Source organism: Hyla sarda, chromosome 1 (genome assembly GCF_029499605.1).
Source record: "Hyla sarda isolate aHylSar1 chromosome 1, aHylSar1.hap1, whole genome shotgun sequence".
NCBI classification, from domain to species: domain Eukaryota; kingdom Metazoa; phylum Chordata; class Amphibia; order Anura; family Hylidae; genus Hyla; species Hyla sarda.
In genome coordinates this window covers 27,308,018-27,333,392 of record NC_079189.1, presented here as the reverse complement: position 1 = coordinate 27,333,392, position 25,375 = coordinate 27,308,018, and the positions used below count along the sequence as shown (strand labels likewise).

Genomic DNA, 25,375 nt, shown 5'->3' with positions numbered 1-25,375 from the left:
GATTGGTTGCTATGGGCGACTGCTCCATTGTTCCTCTGCACAAGGTTGGATAAATCTCCCCCATTATTCTTGCCATGAAAAAGCGACAGGAACCTCCCGTAGGAACGGAGACAAGTATTGGTGTGATGTTATTTACATGGGACTGTATATTGGTGGTATGGAAGTGATGTAATTTACATGGGACTGTAAATAGGTGGTATTGGAGTGACGTTATTTACATGGGACTGTATGTTAGTGGTAGGGGAGTGATGTTATTTACATGGGACTGTATATTGTTGGTAGGAGAGTGATGTTATTTACATGGGACTGTATGTTGGCGGTAGGGGAGTGATGTTATTTACATGGGACTGTATTTTGGTGGTAGGGGAGTGATTTTACTTACATGGGACTGTATATTGGTGGTATGGGAGTGATGAAATTTACATGGGACTGTATGTTGGTGGTATAGGAGAGACATTATTTAAATGGGACTGTATGTTAGTGGTAGGGGAGTGATGCTGTTTACATGGAACTGTATGTTGGTGGTAGGAGAGTGATGTTATTTACATGGGACTGTATATTGGCGGTAAAGGAGTGATGTTATTTACATGGGACTGTATGTTGGTGGTAGGAGAGTGATGTTATTTACATGGGACTATATATTGGCGGTAAAGGAGTGATGTTATTTACATGGGACTGTATATTGGTATGGGAGTGATGCTATCTACATGGGACTGTATATTGGTGGTATAGGAGTGATGTTATTTACATGGGACTGTATGTTGGCGGTAGGGGAGTGATGTTATTTACATGGGACTGTATGTTGGTGGTAGGGGAGGGATGTAATTTACATGGGACTGCATGTTGGTGGTATGGGAGTGATTTAATTTACATGGGACTGCATGTTGGTGGTATGGGGGTGATGTTGTTTACATGGGACTGTATGTTAGTGGTAGGGGAGTGATGTTATTTACATGGGACTGTATGTTGGTGGTATAGGGGTGATGCTATTTACATGGGACTGTATATTGGTGGTAGGGGAGTGATGTTTTTACATGGGACTGTATGTTGGTGGTATAGGAGTGATGTTATTTACATGGGACTGTATGGTTGTGATAGGGGAGGGATGTTATTTACATGGGACTGTATGTTGGCGATAGGGGTGGGATGTTATTTACATGGGACTGTATGTTGGTGGTATAGGCGTGATGTTATTTACATGGGGCTGTATGTTGGTGGTATAGGCGTGATGTTATTTACATGGGACTGTATGGTGGTGATAGGGGAGGGATGTTATTTACATGGGGCTGTATGTTGGTGGTAGGGGAGGGATGTCATTTACATGGGACTATATGTTGGTGGTAGGGGAGGAATGTTGTTTACATGGGACTGTATGTTGGTGGTAGGGGAGTTATGTTATTTACATGGGAAAGGACTTAGGGGAGTAGGGGGGAGTTCAGGAGAGCATGAAGAGGACTTACAAGTCTAGGGGGAAAGAGAGTGGAACAAAGGAATCGGGACAAAGATTTATATGATATTCAGGGTTAAGCATATAGCAGGGTTATATTTAGAAGCTACAGTGTGTGGCAGTATTTTACTCAGGTGGTAAAGTGTGTACCATTATTATATTCAGGGGATACAGTGGGTGGCAATATTATATTTAGAGGTTACAGTGGGTGGCAGTATTATATTCAGGGGATACAGTGGGTGGCAATATTATATTTAGAGGTTACAGTGGGTGGCAGTATTATATTCAGGGGATACAGTGGGTGGCAATATTATATTTAGAGGTTACAGTGGGTGGCAGTATTATATTCAGGGGATACAGTGGGTGGCAATATTATATTTAGAGGTTACAGTGGGTGGCAGTATTATATTCTGGGGATACAGTGGGTGGCAATATTATATTTAGAGGTTACAGTGGGTGGCAGTATTATATTCAGGGGATACAGTGGGTGGCAGTATTATACTCAGGGGTACAGTATTTGGCAGAAATCTAATGATTATTGTCTTCATACAGAGGATGAGGATCTGCTGACAAATTAAAGAACCAATGATGTCCGGGTGTCAGACTCTGCAGAGAAGATGGAACTGGAAGACGTCCTGATGTCTGGACAAGATGAGGAAGACAAGGAAAGACGTCATTCAGGTCACTGATATTGTGTATTCAGTGTAGAAAAGTATAGAAAATATAGTTTAATGACAGGTACTCTTTAATTCTTAGAACAGAAATAGATCAAAGAAAGTTTTGGGGGACCTGACCCACCCATGCATAGTTGTATAGTAAAGAAAAGTTATCATATTGCACCACAATGAGCCAACCTATGAAGATCCTCAAAAGTAGTAAAATAAAACAAAACCAATACAGATTGCTAATTACTAATAATATTGGCCTAAAGAATAAAGATAATAGGGCATTCTTACCTAAAAGTGTGTTGCGTAGAAACGAGACCCACCCCCCAAAAAAAATATTAATAATAATAATAATTTTTTTCAATTTTGCACCACTGGTAATTTTTCTGGGCTTGTAGACTTTGTGATAAAATGATTGATGCTCCTACAAAGTAGAATTGGTCACGCATAAAACAAGCCTTAGGCTAGGTTTCCACTTGTTTTTTTTTTTTTTTTTGTACACCTAAAAAACAGCCAGCAAAAATGCCCGAAAAAACGGCCACAGGTTTTTCCTAAGTTATGGCAGTTTTTCTGGCGTTTTCCCTGGTGTGTGGAAACTCATGGAGACTCTGGTTCCTGGTGTGTGGAAACATGGAGACTCCAGCTGTTGCTAAACTACAACTCCCGGCATGCCCAGACAGCCAAAGGCTGTCTGGGCATGCTGGGAGTTGTAGTTTTGCACCAATTGGAGGCTCACTGTTTAGGTAGACATTGCATTATGGGCGCTCTCCCCTGCAGAGAGCGCAAAAAATGTCCTAACCCATCTTTTTTGTGTATTTTTTTTCTTCTCGTTTCAGATTCGTGTATGCAGAGGATTATGACGGATTCGATGGATTACGACGGATTAATTTATTTTTTTAATTTTAATAAAATGGTTAACAAGGGCTATGGGGGAGTGTTTTTTAAAATAAAAATAACATTTCCAATGTGTTGTGTCTTTTTTTAATTGAATATTCAGGCTTAATAATGGAGGCTGTCTAATAGATGGAATCCATTACTAAGCCGGGGATTAACGTTAGCCCCAAAAACAGCTGGCGCTAACTCCCAATTATTACCCTGGTACCCACCGCCACAGGGGTGCCGGGAAGAACCGGTACCAACAGGTCCGGAGCGTCAAAAATGGCGCTCCTGGGCATAGGCGGTAACAGGCTGGCGTTATTTAGGCTGGGGTGGGCCAGTAACAATGGTCCTCGCCCACCCTGGTAATGTCAGGCTGTTGCTGCTTTGTTGGTATCTGGCTGATACTGAATATACAGGGAACCGAATGCATTTTTTTTTTCATAAATAAAAAAAAACAACAAAAAAAAAAACGCATAGGGTTCCCCCTATTTTCAGTATCAGCCAGATACCAACCAAGCAGCAACAGCCTGACGTTACCAGGATGGGCGAGGACCATTGTTACTGGCCCTCCCCAGCCTAAATAACGCCAGCCTGTTACCGCCTAGGCCCAGGAGCGCCATTTTTGATGCTCCGGGCCTGTTGGTACCGGCTCTTCCCGGCACCCCTGTGGAGGTGGGTACCAGGGTAATAATTGGGGGTTAGCGCCAGCTGTTTTTGGGGCTAACGCTAAGCCCTAGCTTAGTAATGGATTCCGTCTATTAGACAGCCTCCATAACTAAGCCTAAATATTCAAGAAAAAAGAAAACACAACCCATTGGAAAAATTATTTTATTTTAAAAAACACTCCCCCACAGCCCTCGTTAACCATTTTATTAAAATATAAAAAATCAAGTTCATCCGTCGTAATCCTTCAAATCCGTCGTAATCCTCTGCATACACGGATCTGTAACGAGAAGAAAGAAAAAAAAACAAAAAAATGGGTTAGGACACTTTTTGCGCTCTCTGCAGGGGAGAGCACCCATAATGCAATGTCTACCTAAACAGTGAGCCTCCAATTGGTGCAAAACTACAACTCCCAGCATGCCCAGACAGCCTTTGGCTGTCTGGGTATTCTGGGAGTTGTAGTTTAGCAACAGCTGGAGTCTCCATGTCTGGGTAGACGCTGGCAGAAGGGTCTGTTCCCACTATCAAAAACGGACAATGTGAACAGAGCTTCAGACTAGCCTGAATCCCGTATGTAGCTCCGCCCCCTTATGACGTCATCATTGGGGGCAGAGCTACACGGACCGGCGGTGACAGAAACGAGGGAGGTAAGTGGACCTCCTGTTCTGTATACACTATATACAGCAATCTATAGATAGCTGTATATTCTGTATTAGAAAAACACTGAGCTAAGTGTAAAAGGTAAAAGGAGTAAAATAAAAAAAAACTTTTGCTCACCTAGTCCCGATCCCTGCAGATGTCGTTCCCCTCCGTGCGCTCTGGTTCCTGCTCTCTTCACTATTCATCTTACAGGACCTTTCACTTTTCAGCCAATCACAGGCCGCAGTGGTGTAAAGCCTGTGATTGGCTGAAGGGGAAAGGACTTGTTCTGCAGCAAATACACTAGGTTTGAAATCTGCCCGACAAACCCAGTGTATGCTGCTGCAGGACAAGAATGTGACAAGACTCCCTCTTGGGAAGAATGTGACAGGGGGGGGAATGTGACGGGGGGGGGGGAAGAATGTTACAAAGGGGGGAATGTGACAAGGGGGGGGGGTGACAGAGGGGGGAATGTGACAGGGGGGAATGTGACAGGGGGGGAATGTGACAGGGGGGGGAATGTGACAGGGGGGGAATGTGAGGGGGGGGGAATGTGACAGGGGGGGAATGTGACAGGGGGGATGTGACAAGGGGGGGAATGTGACAGGGGGGAATGTGACAGGGGGGGGTGACAGAGGGGGGAATGTGACAGGGGGGAATGTGACAGGGGGGAATGTGACAGGGGGGGAATGTGAGGGGGGGGGAATGTGACAGGGGGGGAATGTGACAGGGGGGATGTGACAAGGGGGGAATGTGACAGGGGGGAATGTGACGGGGGGGGAATGTGACAGGGGGGGGGGAATGTGACAGGGGGGGAATGTGACAGGGGGGGGATGTGACAGGGGGGGAATGTGACAGGGGGGATGTGACAAGGGGGGGAATGTGACAGGGGGGGAATGTGACAGGGGGGAATGTAACATGAAGGGGGAGAATGTGACAAGGGGGGGAATGTGACAAGGGGGGGAATGTGACAAGCGGGGGAATGGGAAAAAGGGGGGGAATGTGACAGGGGGGGATGTGACAAGGGGGGGAATGTGACAGGGGGGGAATGTGACAGGGGGGAATGTAACATGAAGGGGGAGAATGTGACAAGGGGGGGAATGTGACAAGGGGGGTAATGTGACAGGGGAGGGAATGTGACAAGGTTGGAATGTGACAAGGGGGGATGTGACAGGGGGGGAATGTGACAGGGGGGAATGTAACATGAAGGGGGAGAATGTGACAAGGGGGGGAATGTGACAAGAGGGGGAATGTGACAAGGGGGGGAATGTGACAAGGGGGGGAATGTGACAGGGGGGATGTGACAAGGGGGGGAATGTGACAGGGGGGGAATGTGACAGGGGGGAATGTAACATGAAGGGGGGGAATGTGACAAGGGGGGAATGTGAAAAGGGGGGGAATGTGACAGGGGAGGGGAATGTGACAAGGTTGGAATGTGACAAGGGGGGATGTGACAAGGAGGGGGATGTGACAAAGGGGGGAATGTGACAAGGGGGGAATGTGACAAGGGGGGGAATGTGACAAGGGGGGGAATGTGACAAGGGGGGGATGTGACAGGGGGGGGATGTGACAGGGGGAGGGGAATGTAACATGAAGGGGGGAGAATGTGACAAGGGGGGGAATGTGACAAGGGGGGAAGAATGTGACAAGGAGGGGGGGAATGTGACAAGGAGGGGGGAGAATGTGATGGGGAGATGTGAAATTCAGTGCAAAAAATTGTACCGCTCTTGGTACAAATTTCCAGACAGAATCATACCGCCAGGGAGTTTAATAGACGGATCACAGTGAGTGTAACTCCTGACACCCACTGTGATCCTCCTGTATAATGTATAGATGCGGGCGGCCGCTCTCCTATGGTCCTCTGCACTGTCGTATATATATACACATATTCCTATTTCCCACAGAGTTGTGATTGGCTGGAACCATCTGACCAATCACAGCTCTCTGCGGGAAATAGGAATATGTGTATATACACGGCAGTGCAGGGGACCATAGAAGAGCGGCCGCATCTATACATTATACAGGAGGATCACAACGAACCCCGGCGATCTTTCAATTAGTACAGGTAACTACTACTCCTATCATGGAACAGTGTGTTCCATGCTGGGAGTAGTAGTAATGCCTAAAAAAATGTAAAAAAAAAATAAAAAGTAAAACACACACACTACATTTTTATTATTGTCGGCTACATTTTTAGGTCCCTACCGACTCACATAAATTCATCCCTGTTTAAAAATTAATTAAAATTTTGTTATAAAAAAGACACATTTTGTTAATTACAATTTTTTCCATCACTACTGTATCTTTTTTTATTATTATTTTTTAATGGTACCCTACTAAATTTTAATAAAAAAGGTATCTCCATCACATTTTTGGATTGCTAAAGTCCAAAAGAGAATAAAAACCGCCTGAAAAAACGCCAAAGATAGAACCCACTTGGCGTTTTTCTTGGCGTTTTTTCACTCCCAAAGTCTTGTTTTTTTTAAAACTGCCAAGAAGCCCAAAAACGCCAAAAGGATAAAAAAAAAACACCAAACTGAAAAACACCAAGTGGATTTTGGATTTTGCAGTTTACTATTGACTTGCTGCTAACATCTGGCCGCAGCGTTTTTTCACAAAAAAAACCGCCATGCAGCAGAATGGGCGTTTTTATTGGCATTTTTGTCAAAAAAAAAAAAAACAAGTGGGAACCTAGCCTCATATGGGTCTGTAGGTGAAAAATGTAAGCGATATGGCTTTCCGAAGGAGAGGGGGGGAAATGTAAAATGCAAAAATGAAATATAACCATGTCAGTAAAGGGTTAAAAAATGCTTATATGTGTTACTCACTAGGTCATGCAGATGCTTTAAATGCTCTAGGGAAATTTTGGTATCAGAGGCAAGTGTAATTCTTGCATCCAGGTCCGTCCCTATGCAAATCCCTAATTTAGGCCTCAAATGCGCATGGCGCTCTCTCACTTCTGAACCCTGTCGTATTTCAAGGCAACAATTTAGTGCCACATGTGGGGTATTTCCGAACTCGGGAGAAATTGCCTAAAAAATGTTGGGGTCTTTTTCTCCTTTTACACCTTATGAAAAGGTAAAGTTGGGGTCTACACCTGCATGTTATTATAAAATTATTATTTTTTTTCCACTAACAACACATGTTGCCCCCATACTTTTCACTTTCACAAGAGGTAAAAGGGAAAAAAAAGACCCCCAAAATTTGTAACACAATTTTTCCTGAGTATGAAAATACCCATTATGTGGGTGTAAAATATAGTGTATAGTGAGCCTTAACACCCCACAGGTGTTTGACGAATTTTTTTTTAAAGTTGGATGGGAAAATGAAAAAACTTTTTTCACTAAAATGCTGGTGTTACCCAAAATTTTTCATTTTTACCAGGGAAATAGGAAAAAAGCCCCATAAAAAGCCCCATAAGAACATACCCCATATGTGGATGTAAAGTGCTCTGCGGGCGAACTACAATGCTCAGAAGAGAAGGAGCGCCATTGGGCTTTTGGAAAGAGAATTTGTCCGTAATTGAAGGCAACATGTGTTTACAAAGCCCCCCATGGTGCAAGAACAATGGACCCCTCCCACATGGGACCCCATTTTGGAAACTACACCCCTCATGTAATGTAATAAGGGGCATAGTGAGCATTAATGCCCCGCAGGTGTCTAACAGATTTTTGGAACAGTGGTCTGTGAAAATGAAATATTTAATTTTTCATTTGCACAGCCTACTGTTTCAAAGGTCTGTCAAATGTCACTGGGGGTGTAAATGCTCACTGCACCCCTTTTTAAATTCTGGGAGGGGTGTCGTTTCCAAAATGGGGTCACATGTGGGTGGGGGGGCATTGTTCTGGCACCATGGGGGCTTTGTAAACACACATGGCTTCCGACTTCCATTCCAAACAAATTATCTCTCCAAAAGCCCAATGGCACTCCTTCTCTTCTGAGCATTGTAGTTCGCCTCCAGAGATCTTTACATCCACATATGGGGTATTTCCATACTCAGACAAAATGGGGTTAAGAATTTTGGGGGGCATTTTCTTCCGTAACTGCTGGCAAAAATGTAAAATTTGGGGAACAAATTTGCATTTTATTGAAAAAAAAAATCCATCTTCACATCCGACTTCAACGAAAAGTCATCAACACCTGTGTGGTGTTAAGGCTCCACCCTTGTTATGTTAAGGGGTACATAGGGCTTTCTAAATGCAACATGCCCCATCAAAAACCATTTCATCAAAATTCACTCTCCAAAATCCCATTGTCGCTCCTTCCCTTCTGAGCCCTCTAGTGTACCCACAGAGCACTTGACATACACTTATGAGGTATTTCCTTACTCGGGAGAAATTGGGTTACAAATTTTGGGGAGATTTCTCTCCTTTTAATCCTTGTAAAAAATCAAAAAATGGCTCTTTAAGAACATGCAAGGGTAAAAAATGAAGATTTTGAATTTTCTCCTCACATTTCTGCTATTCCTGTGAAACACCTAAATGGTTAACGAAACTTTCTGAATGTCATTTTTAACACTTTGAGGGGTACAGTTTCTATAATGGGGTAATTTTTGGGATATTTCTCACAGAAAGGCCCCTCAAATCCACTTCAAACTTAATTGGTCCCTGAAAAATTCAGATTTTGAATTTTCTGTGAAAATTTAGAAAATTGCTGTTATACTTTGAAGCAATCTAATGTCTTCAAAAAGTAAAAACATGTCAACTTTATGATGCCAACATAAAGTAGACATATTGGGGGAGATTTACTAATCTAGTCTATTCTGGGTATGCTTATAGACCAGCGTATGTGGTAGTCTCCTGTCTATTGTGCTCCTAATTTATCAAAGGTCTCACAGCCCTTGATAAATTCTGTACTCAGACTTCAGGGTCTACAGCTTAAACTGCATTTAGACCTGCTCCAACATGGTCTGACATTTCAGCGTATTTTGGGCAGATGCGACTTGTCGCACAAAAGTCGCACTTGATAAATTCAGCACCAATGCATTTTCCAATGCATTTCCATCTAAAATAGACTTGCATGCATCATGTTCTAAAAATCCTCTACAGCAAAAGTCACAGAAAAGTCGCACATATTTAGACTGCGGCTTTCTGTGAGACAAATTTAGACAGGAAAAACCAGTCTAAATCCTTTGATAAATCTCCCCCATTGGCCCTCATTTACAAAGAAAATCGGGTTGTAAGTCTATGTTGCTTTCTTACCCGACTGCTTTTTTCCCCTGGTATTTATTATTATTATGTCGCATCCTGTTTGTCGCACGTGGGTTTTGTTGGTTTTGGTTTCCAACTCCTCTGAGCTGTCGGGAAAAAATCCACAACAATTCAACAAATTCGGGTTGGAAACCTTAATAAATACGTGGGAAAGCTCAGAAATGTCGGGTAACGCCCCTTTTTCGGGTTTGGGAGAATCCACATCGGGTCCGTCGGGAAAAAATGTTGCATCGTGTCGCAGACTGGCGCAGGATGTCTGCGACATGGCGCAGACAAAGATGCGACAAAAAAACCCGACAAAAGAGGTCGGGTTTAGAATAGTAAATGAGGGCCATTGTGTTTGTGAATCAATATATAATTTATTTGGAATGTCCAATTTCCTTACAAGCAGAACATTTCAAAGTTCGAAAAATACTAAATTTTCAAAATGTTCATGAAATTTTGGGATATTTCACCAAGAAATGATGCAAGTAACAACGAAAATTAACCCCTATGTTAAATAAAAAAAGATTTCTAATATACTTTGGTTAAAAAAAATTAAGTTTCTATGTTTTATTTGTGCTTAAAAAAGCTCAAGAGCCCATTTTCCCCCATCTTATACACAGAATTAGGACCGAAGCCCAAACACAGGAAGTGCAGCCTGGAGTGCTGAGGGGGGGGGGGTGTCCAACCAACAGCATATGGCAGTTAAGTGTGAGAGGAGCTATGATTGGATGAGGCTGGACACACCCCCTCAGCAATCCAGGCTGCACTTTCTGTTTTTGGACTTCGGTCCTAATTCTGTGTATAAGATGGGGGAAAATGTGCTCTTGAGCTTTTTTAAGCACAAATAAAACATAGAAACTTCATTTTAAACCAAAGTACATTAGAAATCTTTTTTATTTACCATAAGGAGTGCAATAGCAAAAATTAGTTTTAATGAGAGTGACCATTTAAAGGATTACAAGATATTTTCATAAACAAAACATTAGATATGTGTTTTCTTTTTTCGAGCTGGTAATAGTTAAAGATCTGCCGCTCTGCAAGTTATTAATTATGGTAAAAACACTCAGAGATGAAGCTTGTTCTACAATATCCGCAGTTATGAAGCCGGATATCACTGTTTAAGTGAATGCATCTTTAAAGAGTGATAGAGAAATAATAGAGTGTGATCCTTCCCAGACAGACTTTCTTACAAGAGCAGAATCTCCTTCTGTCATGTCTGGAAAAAATGCGACAATTTTACTTGCGCAGAGAAAATATATCAACAATATTTTACTCATTTTCTAACTTGCTCTTAAGAGCTTTGTCCACTTCTGCAGCCAGAATTTGTAAACACGTAAAAAAAATGAGAAATTATTTTTTTTGTTAATTTTGAACCAAAATATTTTACCAATTTGTGTATGCAACTCATATTCAGGCCTATGCAATTCCATGGTTACAGACAACAAACTCTGTGACTCCGTGCTGGATGACTGGCGACTACAGCCCCCTCCATTCATGTTTATGGGAAGAGGCAGGACAGCAGAGTGGAACAAGCCGTCACGCCCCCTCCCTTAGACATTAATGGAGGGGGTATGGTGTGACGTTACGACCACAGTGGCCCGAACTAAGCAGTCTGAACATAATGTTCAGAATGCTGGGTGACTGCACGAGGATCGTGGGAGGTCCTAGCGGCGGGACCCCCGCGATCAGACATCTTATCCTCTATCTTTTGGATTAGGGATAAGATGTCTAGGGGCGGAGTACCTCTGACTGAAAATGTCAGCCAAACACACATAAGGATTATTCAGCTCACCACCTGATGATCTTCTTGAGCCACTAAGACAAACCACAGGTACAGAGTTAAATCCAGTATTAAGAAGAAAAAGGATCCAGCTCTCCGATACCCCATTAAAGGTTTATACCTTATTGGAAATCGATTAAAAACAGTGAGGTACAGTATACACTTCTCCCACAAGACAAGGCAAGCTTGACATGTTTCAGGGCATCATGCTTATGACTAAGGGGTTAACCCACCGAAAACATGTCAAGCCTGTCTTGTCTTGTTTGAGAAGTGTATACCTCCCTCTTTCTAATGGATTTGCAATAAAGTATAAAGCTTTTGTGGATTCTTCTTCTTAATCCAGAGACTGGAAAAGGTTGGCAAAAGTAGAAATGCCCTTAAAAGGATACATATAATATTTACAAACTTCTGACATGTCATAGTGATTGTTTGTCATGGTGTCAAACGTTTTGATCGGTGAGGGTCTAAATTGGAGGAGCAGAAGTGTGTGCCTGAGGGCTGTGCACATCTCTTCTTGATCAGCCTTGCTTGGCTTCCATCAAAGAGTGAGTGGTGTATGTATAATGGAACATTTCGTAGACATTCTATGAATCTCAACACTACAGTCTCAGGTCCCTCCCCCCAAACACCTGAGCAGAACTGAAGGGGCACAAATATTGGGAAAAGCACTACTGCCGAGAGATCACCAGGGGTCTTGGCACCCAGATCCTTCATGGTACAAAACTTTCAGACTATGACTATGACTATCACTATAATAAACAGCTATTAAATAACTATATAATAATTAGAACAGTCCACAACAGAAGTAACCCTGCACTGCTACTTCACTACTCACTGTTCCGCTATGCTCTTCTATGCAGGTGACCTTCCCGGTGCTCACACATAACAGACATAATCCATAGTAGAAAAAGAAAGAATGGAGCACACACCAGGTCTTACAGTGACAGCAAGCTTCTTTACTTCAAAGTAGCTTGACAGCGTTCCAACATGTGTGGGAGAGCGGACGGAAGCAGAGGGGTGGGGGAGAGGGTTGGGGGACGGTCTGTATCGTACAATCGGCTGATTGCGCGATACGGACCGTCGCCTAACCCTCTCCTCCACCCCTCTGCTTCCGTCCGCTCTCCCACACATGTTGGAACGCTGCCAAGCTACTATGGAAGAAAGAAGCTTGCTGTCACTGTAAGATTTGGTGAGTGCTTCATTCTTTCTTTTTCTATTATGGATTCTATATAATAATTAGTATGCAGCTAAGTTATATAAACTTTTGTTGACCAATGACAAGTATATTCTTCCTGAGGCCATTAACAGTGTATGAGGTGGGCTTGGCACTCAAGCCCACTCCATACTCGGTGGTGCAAAGCTGCTCTTAGCAGTCGAGAATTGCCGCTAATAGCCGTCATGGAGCGATTTTTGTTTAGATGCTGCTGTCAGTATGTTTAATGGAGTAGTGTAGTGCATTTTTTTCTTATCCCATTATGCCTGGGCCGAGCACAGTGTCATGTGAGTAACCTTGGCCCCACCTTCTCCCTGCTGTCCGGGCTTGTTACATGACACTGCCTATCACCGGTTGAGGTGGGACATCGCTGCAGTCGGAAATATGCTGATCGCAGTGTGATGATCCGTACACACGGAAACAGGAAGAAGACCGGACCAGAGGACCGAAGACCAATATTGGTACATCCGGGTCTAAAACAACAGGAGGTGACTTGTAGTTTATTTTTATTTATTTTTTGCAGCCCAGGCACAATGGGATAAGAAAAAAATGCACTACACTTCCCCTTTAATCAATGCAAAAATGATAGCATAACAAAAAACAAAACAAAAAAAAATTGACATACAATGTCATAGACAAAACAGTTAAAAAAAATAATAGGGGTCAGAAAATGGCAATTAAAATAGATATTTTTTTAAAGCTTTACTTTTTTTTTTTTAAGCTGTAAAACATGACAGAAAATATCCAAATTTGGTATTGTTGCAATTGTACCAATCTGTGGAATACAGATAACATGTAATTTGTAACGCACAGGACACAGTGCAAAAAAAACTACCCCCTCCAAAAAAACAAAAAAATACTAAATTCCAGTTTTTTTTTAATCAATTTCCCCTCACCAATATTTTTTTTTCTGTTTTGCAGTAAATTGTAAGGTATACATATGTTCATTGCAAAGTACAATTGGTCCCGCAAAAAACAAGCCCTTATATGGCTTTGTGGACTTAAAATTCATGGCAGTTTAGAAGACTGGGGGGGGGGGGGGGGGGGAATAAATGTAAAAAGGAAATGAAATGAGTACTGAGGATGTGTCTGATCGCCGGGGATACTGCGGATAGGAGATACTGTGAGAGTCTATGGCAGCAGTACTGCTTTAGGGGTAAATCCAACATAGAATCCTACTCAAAGTTTGATAATCCAACAAATAGTTTTTTTGGGAATATCTTGTGTCATTGCATTTTGGGCTCATTGACTGAAGGTTCTCTGTTCTGACTGACGCATTTTAGAATATCCGATATGTGTTGCCTCAGGTCCCCTTGATGCTAGAATAAAGGAGGTATTCTGTGCACCAAAGGCTGGAGATAAGGTTCAGCTCTGCTGCATTGAAGAACTTCTTTTCATGTATGACAAAAAAAATGCACATGGATTCAGAATAGGATATAAATAAAAGTGCTAGCCACGACAAGAAAAACCTGATTATTATTATTTTTCTGTACCTTTCCATCATCATTGTAATGAAGTGCACGTGTCAGCATCTTCTAGTCTGTAATCTCAGTTATATCTGGAGACAAGGAGGAGACCGGGTCTGTTTAACTTCTTAGTCAACCTCCTTTTCACATCACGGTGATACTCACAGAATAGGATCTGACATAAATTCCTACCGGGACACGCGGCGGTAATGATCTTCATCTGTTGACACTGAGGGATCACATTAGATGTGTCACATTAAAGTTTACATAATGTATTAAAGGGGTACTCCCTAGAAAACTTTTTTTTTTTTTTTAATCAACTGGTGCCAGAAAGTTAAACAGATTTGTATATTACTTCTATAAAAAAAAAATATTAATCCTTCCAGTACTTATTAGCTGCTGAATACTACAGAGGATATGGTTTTCTTTTCGGAACACAGAGCTCTCTGCTGACATCATGAACACAGTGCTCTCTGCTGACATCTCTGCCCCTTTTAACCTCTTGGGGATGCAGGGCATATGCATACGCCCTGCATCCCGATCCTTAAGGACTCAGGGCATACCAGTACGCCCTGGACCCGCTTATCGGGTTTAAACTGTTCTCACCAGCAGAGAACGGGTTAAACCCGGTGGGTCCCAGTTGCCACGGGCAGCCAGGACCCACGGCTAATGCTGGGCGCGGCCGATCGGGCCGATGCCCGGCATTAACCTTTTCACCCCCTTTTCCCATTTTTAAAATAAAATAATGTAATAAAGAATAAAAATAATCATATGTGGTAATGCCGCGTGCATAAATGTCCGAACTATTAAAATATTAGGTCAGTTAAACCACGCGGTCGATGGCGTACACGTAAAAAAATACCAAAGTCCAAAATTGTGCATTTTTGGTCACTTCATAAACCATAAAAATATTAATAAAAATCTATCAAAAAGTCTCATCAAAACAAAAATGGTACCTGTACAAACTACAGATGACGGCGTAAAAAATTAACCCTCATACCACCCCGTACATGGAAAAATTCTAAAGTTATAGGGGTCATAAGATGCCAATCTTAAACATACTAATTTTGGTGCGTATAATTTTTTAAAGTGTTAAAATAAAATAAAACCTACATAAATTTGGTATCTTTGTAACCGTATGGACCTACAAAATAAAGATAAGGTGTCGTTTTTACCAAATATTTCACTGGGTAGAAACGGGAGCCCCCAAAAAATTACAAAATGTTTTTATTTTTATTTATTTTTTATTTCACCCCACCAATAATGTTTTTTTTGGGTTTTGCTGCAGGTTATATTTTAAAATAAGTTATGTCATTGCAAAGTACAATTGGTGATGCAAAAAACAAGCCTACATGGGTCTGTAGGTGCAAAATAGAAAGTGTTATAATTTTTAGAAAGGAAGGAGGAAAAAGCGAAAATGCAAAAACGAAAATTTGTCAGCAGAGAGCTCTGTGTTTCAAAAAGAAAATAATTTCCTCTGTAGTATTAAGCAGCTAATAAGTAGTGGAAGGATTAAGATTTTTTAATAGAAGTAATTTACCAATCTGTTTAACTTTCTGGCACCAGTTGATTAAGAAAAAGAAAAAAGTTTTCCACGGGAGTACCCCTTTAAAAGGTGAATGGTTTGGTGGTTTCTTCCAGTTAGTGAAATTCCTAGGAAAGGGGTATCACCCAACAATCCAGAATATCAAATAATTCAATGGCATATCAGGCATCTATATAGGCAAATAAGGATTTACAGTATTTCCACTATAGACTCCCATTATAAAAACACCTACATTTGTTTTGCTTAAAGGGGAACTCTGATGGGAAAAAGAATATCATATCAACTGGATCCAGGATGTTAAACAGATTTGTAAATCACTTCTATTATAAAATCTTAATCATTGAAGTCTTATCAGCTGCTGTATGCTCCAGAGGAAGTTGTGTAGTTCTTTCCAGTCTGACCACAGTACTCTCTGCTGCCACATTTGTCCATGTCAGGAACTGTCCAGAGTAGGAGCAAATCCCCATAGAAAACCTCTCCTGCTCTGGACAGTTCCTGACATGGACAGAGGTGTCAGCAGAGAGCACTGCGGTCAGATTGAAAATAACTATACACCTTCCTGTGGAGCATACAGCAGCTGCTAAGTACTGGAAGGATTAAGATTTTTTTTAATAGAAGTAATTTACAAATCTGTTTAACTTTCTGGAGCCAGTGGATATGAAAAAAAAAAAAATGTTTTCCACTGGGGTACCCCTGTCTCTGTATTGAATAAGTTGACTCTACTATTCAATTTGGTGCAAGGATCGGCACAGGTTAGCTGGGACATGTACTCTAATGGATATAGGACTATGACATATGACTGGGAACACACTGTCCGGAACGTGTCAGTTACTTTTTATGGATATTTTGTACAGATTTTTACATCTGTATGCTTTAATTAAATTTTTTGATATTTTTGGACTGCAAACTTGTAAGCTAGATCTTCTTTTCCTTTTTAACTGACACGTGGCAGAGTAATGTAGCTAACCCGATGTTCCCTGTGACCCAAATACTATGTTTTTTCAATAGATTTGTTTCATGTTGTTCAAATTGCAGGTATGAGGCCTCTGGACACGGAGATTTTGTGATGCAACTTTACTGAACTTGTGAAATTCCAATAAATTGCATTAGCTTTGGTACATTTTAGGAATATACAGGTTTTGAGCCACGAGTGGATATGTGGTTGCTGTGTCTTTTATTGTTGCTTTCATAGCCGATTTGCTGAATTTCGCAATCTCTGAGGTTTATGTGTGCGTGTCATGACTAATGTAGATGTGAATGGTGAATGGTGAAGTTGAAAGCGTTCTCAGTCCAGTTTCTGAAACTACTGATGAGGATCTTCACAGATTGGCTTACTGTGGTACAAAATGTAGATTTTTCTTTACTAGCACAACTCTGGTTCTGTCTTACGATACACGAAAGGTCAAGGCAGTCTTCATGATGTGACAACCAAGCAGCACTAACTGTGAACAGAGACCAAATGAGAGATCAGTGTACTGCAGATAGGTCCTTGTTAAGTCTTCTTCTCTCTGACGAAACATAGAAAACCCCTTCTCAGAGTTGAAGAACTTGAGCATGATATCATCAAAGCATGGACAGGAACAGTGACTTAATTGTAGACAGGATACATCTTACCTAGGTGCAGGTGTGTCTAGCAATAGCAGTACTAGGAGATATGCTAGGACAATACTGGTCCCCACTTTGAGGTCTACCTGTAAATCTACATTTTGGCCAATACTGTTCTAAAATGTTTGAGTGTTTTTAAAAGAATGGTATATATATATATATATATATATATATATATATATATATATATATATATTTTTTTTATTGAATATATGACTCTGTTGTCTGTTCTTTAACTTTATTACATAAAGCACTTCTTATTTTCTATACATTATATGTTTTATGAAAATTGAAAACTTCTTTAAAATAAACATTTATTTAAAAGAATGTTTATGCACTCAAAATAACCATAGCTACATCTGTATATCATTGCTTACTGTAGAGGACCAGGGACTCCTGTCAAAATAACAGGAGCACCTGTTAGTGTCAGACAACTTATCTGCTCTCCGCTTCGATCGGTGGGCAGGCCTGCATTTGGCCTCTTCCTTTGGCCTCTAGTAATCATTAGAGTGCTGAAGCTCATTTGCTCTCAACATGAACAGTTCCCAACATAAATAGAGGTGGCAACAGAGAGCACCATGCCATATTAACATAAAATACACAGATTTGCATGTAACTGTTCTCTCTATAAGCTTCCTTGTTCCTATGGCTACCATTAGGCTAATGCGTGTAGTTTTCTAAAGATAAATTCATCCTTGATAATAAGACATAATTAATAATGTTTAGAAAATAAAAATAAATAAATAAATATAAAATAATAATAATCTGTTTTACAGATTGTATTAATTTTCTAACACCGAAAATTGAAAAGAAAATGTTAGTTTTTTTCTTCTGAATATGCAATTTTGCAATAAATTACATCGCATGAATATGAAGCGGGGACAACACGCAATTAAGTTTGACTTTCACTTGTCCTTTTCCTAGATAGCAAAGTATTTTGATCTAAGTTTACATCTGACATGAAGAGAAAATATTCAGTGGAAATATCACATTCGGTAATTTTTTAGGTATTTACGCTATTTATAGTAATATGCAAATATAAAAATAACTGAAATATTCAAAATAAATAAATAAAATTCTCCATTGACTGTGATCATTTGTAGTCTTTTATCCACAGGTACTTTAATTAAGAGGAAAGAGAAGAAGCCGCAGAACCTACTGACCCAAAAATGTCCATTAAACCGAAGGAGCTCCTAGGGGAAATAAAGAATTGGTCCAAAGAAAAGACTTGAAAACAAATAAGTTGTTAAAGGTTAGATACTTTGTGAGCATCGAGAAGAATAGAAGAAAGAGAGAGAAATGAGGATCCGGGGCTCATACAGATCACAGAATGGATTAGAATTAGAAAAAATATATGTATAAGACAAATGGGAATCTGATAGAAGGTTAATATCTACATATCTGAATTATCTGTTACAGAAATTGCATGTCTTACCACATTTGGGGCATATGGTGGCCAGATTTTGTAGGGGAATGAAAAATGAACCGACTTAAATGGGTACTTGGGCCCTAAGACATCTTATCCCCTATCCAAAGGATAGGGGATAAGATGTGTGATCGTAATCTTTCATGAAGCACCCCGCTATCATCAGCCTCCGGAGCGAAAATCACTCCAGGTTTGATGAATCACGATCACGGGGTCAGAGTATCACGACGTCACGGCTCCGACCCGTGTGATGTCACGCTCAGCCCCCTCAATGCAAGCCAATGGGAGAGGGCGTGGTGGCCATCAGGATTGGGACAGGGAGTGAATGTGATGTCACGAGCCTCCGGCGCTGCATCCGTTGTTCTAAACGAATGCCAGGTGCAGCTGAAGAATGATCAGACATCTTATTATCTATCCTTTGGATAGGGGATAATATGTCTAGGGGTGGAGTACCCCTTTAAGTCACTAGCTGACTCTGGTCAACTCTTTGAAATAAATGGGGTACGACATGGGGTTGTGAATACACGATTAAATTATGTTCAATAGACCAAACCCTTGAGTCAGCAGACCTAGAGATATATAACGTCTCTTAGATAATGACCTATCCCTAAAAGCTATACTTTTTGAATGTACTTCATTACATCAATTATTAAAACAAATGGCTTCCTAGAAGAAACTCATATTCGCTTGTGACCAAGTCATTACAAGATTACTAAACATATGGCCAATTAGACAAACTCTTATTCTGTCTAACCATTGTTTGATTGGTCATATGTTTAGTCATCTTTCAATTGCTTTGTCATGAGTGAGTAGGAGAGTCATGAAAGAGGTTATATAAACCAATTTAGTGTAATGTACACCATCAGAGACTTGCTATACCTGATGAAGCAGTTGGTACTAAGAAACATGTTCAGGAGGCTTCTTTAAAGGGTATTTAACGACTTAAGGACACATTCCATTTTGACCTTGAGGACACAGCCAATTTTAATTTTTACATTTTCCCTTTTTCTCTTCACTTTTTAGGAGTCATAACCCTTATATTTTTTTCCCATTAACAGAGCCATATGAGGGCTTGTCTTTGTGCAACCAATTGTACATTGTAATGACACCTTTCATTCTACCATAAAATGTACAGTAAAGCAAAATACAATATTATTTTTGGGGGGTAATTAGTACTTTTTACGTAGTACACGTCATGTTTATATCTCCTCTATTGGTCAAAACTTTTTGACTGAATGAGTATACTTAAAATTGACCTATTCTGAACCCTACAATTTTTTTTCCAGTGAATGAGGAGGGCTTTTTTTTTGAGCTGTAATCTGTAGTTTTTATCGGAGCTATTTTTGTTTAGATAGGACTTTTTGATCACTATGTGTTTTTTCTGATATGTGATGTGACCATAAATCAGCAATTTTGGCATTTGGTATTTTATATGTTCATAGTATTTACTGTAAGGGTTTACAAACCAAGATTACATTTCAACATGCGGAGATACCAAATATGTTTCTTTATTTATTTATTTTATAAATTGGGAAAATGGGGGGGTTACATTTTTATTGGGGAAGGGATTATTTATATTTATTAGTAGTTCAGATACATAATGTAAGACATGAAGAGATAATTCATTCTCGTAGATCGGCCATTCCTTGTTGTTATTTAGTATTTGTTTCTTTCAAGGCAGCTCTCACAACATGTTTTAGGGCATTTAGTTTTCTCATTTGTTGGAATCTTTGTGGCCTTTCTTCTTCACATTCGTCAGCTCATCTTGCCTCACATTTATTAATCATTTGATCATAGGATTGCATATCCATTGGAGACATTGTTCCTCTCTCTAGCTTCAAAATGTCTCCTAGCCAGGGCTAGACAAATCCCAGATGTCAGGTGGCCATTGAACTAAGAATTTCCTCCTGGCCCCCAGGTTTTTGTCAGCCCAAGCACCACCGGCGGTGACAATTCTTAGTTACAACCAGTGGTTGATGTATGCCCTTTTAATCTAGTGCGGTGCCACCTGTGCTGAGGAGAATGCTGCACTGTGCTGCCCCTGGCAGTGGCCGACAGTAGCTCATCCCACATTTGCTCTAATTTAGAGGCTCGTGTGCCACCTCCTTAATGCCCAAGGTGCTGGAAAACATTGGTGACCACATAAAATGTATGTACATTATGGGGAGATGATGATGTAACTGTAGAGTTGGTCAGAAGTGGTACAATCATTCAGAAGGCAGACAAGAGCTCAGAGACAAGATCCAGCAGAGGATGATGCATTGTCTTGGGAGAGAGTGAGGAGCCAGTGAGTAGGAGACGCCACACTGACAATGAAATGACTACACAACTTCCTGTCTGGGATAAAAGCTGCAAAAACATGATGAAGCCAGTACAATTTGTGATAACACTATATATGTAATTTATATAAATATTGGGGTAACAATTTTATTTAAATACAATATTCTGATACTGAAATACCTCTTTAAAATTTTGGGAAAGAAGTAGGCTCAGAAACCAACACCCGTCTGCAATGGCAGGGATTGGAGATAACACTGATCTCGGCTGTTTATCCGAGATGGGGTGCCAGAGGCAGAGTGTACAAGCAACATGCATCCAGTAAAATTTATAGTACAATGTATTGACAAAGGTCTGAAAACTCATGCTTTGGCAAGGTCTGAAAACTCATGCTTTTAAAGAGGTACTCCACCCCTAGACATCTTATCCCCCTATCCAAAGGATAGGGGATAAGATGTCTGATCACTGGGGACCCCCGCAATTTCGGTTGCGGCACCCCAGACATCCTGTGCATGGAGCAAACTTCGCTGACTGGTGATGCGGGCGGAGGCTTGTGACATCACAGTCATGCCCCACTATTGATGTCACGGCCATGCCCCCTCAATGCAAGTCTATGGGAGGGGGCGTGACAGCCGTCTGGCCCCCTCCCATAGACTTGCATTGAGGGGGCGTGACCATGATGTAGTGAGTGGGGTGTGGCTGTGATGTTATGTGCCTCCGTCACTGCAGCCGGGTGCAGTAGGGACATTGCAGGGGTCCCCAGTGGTGGTGATCAGACATCTTATCTCCTACCTTTTGGGTAGGGGATAAGATGTCTAGGGGAGGAATACCCCTTTAATGTACCATAGATTTATAAAGATTTATAGTTTGGGTAATATAGCCTATTTTGGATGCTATTTCTGAATTTCAAAGCAAATTGCTTCATCATGAAGGTGTTCAGGACTGAGACATTTCTGACCTTGATTATTTTTTACTTTACATTTACTCGCATTCTGTCACGCATAACGTTTTACTTTTAAGGTTATGTAGCAAATAAAAACCTTGTTTGCTTTGGAATGAGTCAGATTTTTAATTGTATAATTGTACTTATCAACAGTTTTGCAATCCATAGATAGTGTAAATCTGTTGTACAGTTCATTTAGTACAAGGATGGCTGATATAGATGTCCAAACTGGTAATTTTTACTCTTATTGAATGAAAATGTTTTATTCATGCCCTGTACCCTAGCAGTGTGGTACCCATGGAATTTGGGAGTAGTAGTGCAGGGTAGAAGTTTATTATATCACAGTAGCTTGAGGGCCTGACTGGACCCTGGACATCCTCCTATGGGCACATCAACCATGTCTGCACGTGGTGGTTCAGGGCCCCAGGGCACACACAGTATAGTGTTGATATGTGGGTGAAGATGCATGTGTGATGGTAGGTGCAGATGAATTGGACAAGACAAGACTTACGAAAATATTTTTTGTGCAGGTTTCAGTGTATGAGAAGTGGGCACAATCTCTTTAGTAGCTTTCTTAATAGGAGGTATTAGCAAGTATTTAGGAAAACTTGAAGCAACTCGAGTATTGCTTATGAATACATAGTCCAGATAAGACAAAAATGTAGCCAGCACCTAAACCCAATCCATGGGTGCACGCTGCTGTGGCAAGTACAAGACATGTAAAAAAAGAAGATAATGGCAGCAGCACATTTGGTCAACAAAATGGAGGGTCTTAGCGCACTTTTTGATCAAAACGTGTCCCCCCATCCACCACGTGGAGGTGGCCTCATATAGGATGGGACCCTAACATTCACTCACCTCAGGCTGGGCGACATGCTGGATTCACTAACAACCTAAAACCACCTCCTGTGAAAAAGGGGGACGGGATGCACGGCTACAGAGGGAGCCCCTCCCCCCACATTGCACAGCAAAAAACTTAATAAAACAAAAATGTAGCCAGCACCTAAACCCAATACATGGGTGCACGCTGCTGTGGCAAGTACAACACATGTAAAAAAAGAAGAAAATGTCAGCAGCACACTTGGTCAACAAAATGGAGGCTCTTAGCTCACTTTTGGATCAAAACGTGGTGGATCCGTTTTGATCAAAAAGTGCGCTAAGAGCCTCCATTTTGTTTACCAAGTGTGCTGCTGCCATTTTCTTCTTTTTTTTTACATAGTCCAGATAAGTTTAAAGCCCAAGTCAAATTCTGTAATCTCTTTTGATGAAAACAGTTCTTCCTCTGGGAGTAAAAGTTGAACAAGTGCTCTTCTGCTACCACTGGAATTTTAATAGGCCTCCAGTTGTAGCCGTTGAAATGCATGAGACTTCTGGCAAATCCAGAGCCTGCTCATTTTAGCGTTTGACAACGGAGTCAATAGCAGCTTTAAGGATGTATTCTGCCGCCACAACATCATTGGAGCGACACTTTAACGCTACTGAAAGGAGTCTTCACTGCTTGGTTCACTGTGGTATATATGTAGAATTCTTGAATACTCAGAGTTAGTTGTGTTATGCTACCCTAGCACAGGTTGTAAGGCAGTAAAAGTTCAGGCTTCAGCTCGAGGCCCATTAAGAATCCAGTGGTATCCAGAAGAGTATTTGTTGAACTTCCTTCTCTTTATGAAGACAGTTCTACCTCTGACAGTAGGATTACTGGATTTGAGTAGACATCCTTCAGCATGGACTGGAGGCAGTTCTTGCATATATATTAACACAGTGCCAAAGTGGACCATTAATGACCCAGAGCTGATTTGAGTTGGAATTCTAAACCAACTTAAACAGGATTAGAATTAATTGGTAGAGCCACAGGTAGCAAAACCTCTGAGCAGCAGGTTTGTTGGTAGGGAAGAAGCTCAGTGAACTTTGTTCACTGGCCTGAGCCACCCTACAAAGCCCTTAGTTTAGACTGGTTCCAGCCCTCTGGGGAAAGAGAGTTGATCTAGGTGACTCCTCCCACAGAACTCACCAGAATGTTCTAGCAGCATGTGGTGGAGGCGTAAATTCTATGACCAGCTTCTCATACTCTTTCACAATATCCACCAATGGTTGTAATCTATATATATATATACATGTTACTTATATCTCAGCAACAAACATAGGATAGGTAATTTAACCCTAACTCACCCCCATTTGCCAGGGGTGGGGTTTATGTTTAAAGTCCCATACAAGTCTATGGAAAATATATGTTACTGCATAACTTACAAACGGCTGGAGATATTTCGATAATACTTGGTTACATGTTATTTATATGTCCACCTAAAATATAGGATAGTTAATTTAACCCTTAACTACCCACATTTGTGAGGGTCAGGGTTTTTGTCCCATGCAAATCAATGGGAAATGTATGTTCTCACATAACTTCTGTACGGCTGGAGATATTTCAATACCTGGTACACATATTACAGGTCGGGATATGAGGACGGGATGGGAGGTCGAGATAGGAGGTCAAGATAGGAGGACGGGATGGTCAGTATAGGAGGACGGGATATGAGGACGGGATATGAGGACAGGATAGGAGGTGGAGATAGGAGGTCAGGATAGGAGGCTGGGATAGGAGGTCGAGATAGGAGGAGGGGATAGGAGGTTGAGATAGGAGGTCGGCATAGGAGGTGGAGATAGGAGGACGGGATAGTGGGTTGAGATAGGAGGACGGGATAGGAGGTCGAGATAGGAGGATGGGGTAGGAGGTTGAGATAGGAGGACGGGATAGAAGGATGGGATAGGAGGTCGAGATAGGAGGATGGGATAGGAGGTCGAGATAGGAGGTCGAGATAGGAGGTCGAGATCGGAGGTCGGGATAGGAGGACAGGATAGGAGGTGGAGATAGAAGGTGGAGATAGGAGGACGGGATAGGGGGTTGAGATAGGAGGACAGGATAGGAGATTGAGATAGGAGGGCAGGATAGGAGGACGAGATAGGAGGTCGAGATAGGAGGACGGGATAGAAGGACGGGATAGAAGGTCGAGATAGGAGGTCAAGATAGGAGGACAGGATGGTCGGGGTAGGAGGTCGGGATATAAGGACGGGATATGAGGACGGGATAGGAGGTGGAGATAGGAGGTGGAGATAGGAGGTCGGGATAGGAGGTTGAGATGGGAGGTCGGGATAGGAGGTCGGCATAGGAGGTGGAGATAGGAAGACGGGATAGGGGGTTGAGATAGGAGGACGGAATAGGAGGTCGAGATAGGAGGACGGAATAGGAGGTCGAGATAGGAGGACGGGATAGGAGGTCGAGATAGGAGGATGGAATAGGAGGACGGGATATGAGGACGGGATATGGGGTTGGGATACGAAAACAATATATGGGATATGGGGATGGGATTTGAAGTCAAAAGCTTCCTCCTTTGTTGATTTTCCTCCCCAACAAGGATGAGGAAGGAAAAACCGGGCAACGCCGGGTACTCAGCTAGTATAAAAATAATGAACATTACTCAACTTAATACCTCAATGAATGCATGTAATTCAGTGGGGAAGCAATGCAGCATGTGTTAAAGGGGTTGTCCAGGAAAATAAACAACCTGTGTATGGTATCAAAAACTATAATAAAGCAACTTACTAATATAATGTTATTAGAGGACAAATCTCTCCA

At 41.5% G+C, this 25,375-nt stretch overlaps 1 long non-coding RNA gene across 1 annotated transcript; it reads left to right on the top strand.

Annotated features, from left to right (window-relative positions):
- The first annotated feature begins 2,022 nt into the window (after window positions 1-2,022).
- LOC130300340 (uncharacterized) lies at window positions 2,023-19,871 on the top strand. The gene is made up of 3 exons (XR_008851260.1): window positions 2,023-2,128; window positions 18,023-18,105; window positions 18,216-19,871. It is a non-coding gene; the product is annotated as an uncharacterized LOC130300340 (long non-coding RNA).
- The last annotated feature ends 5,504 nt before the right edge of the window (window positions 19,872-25,375 follow it).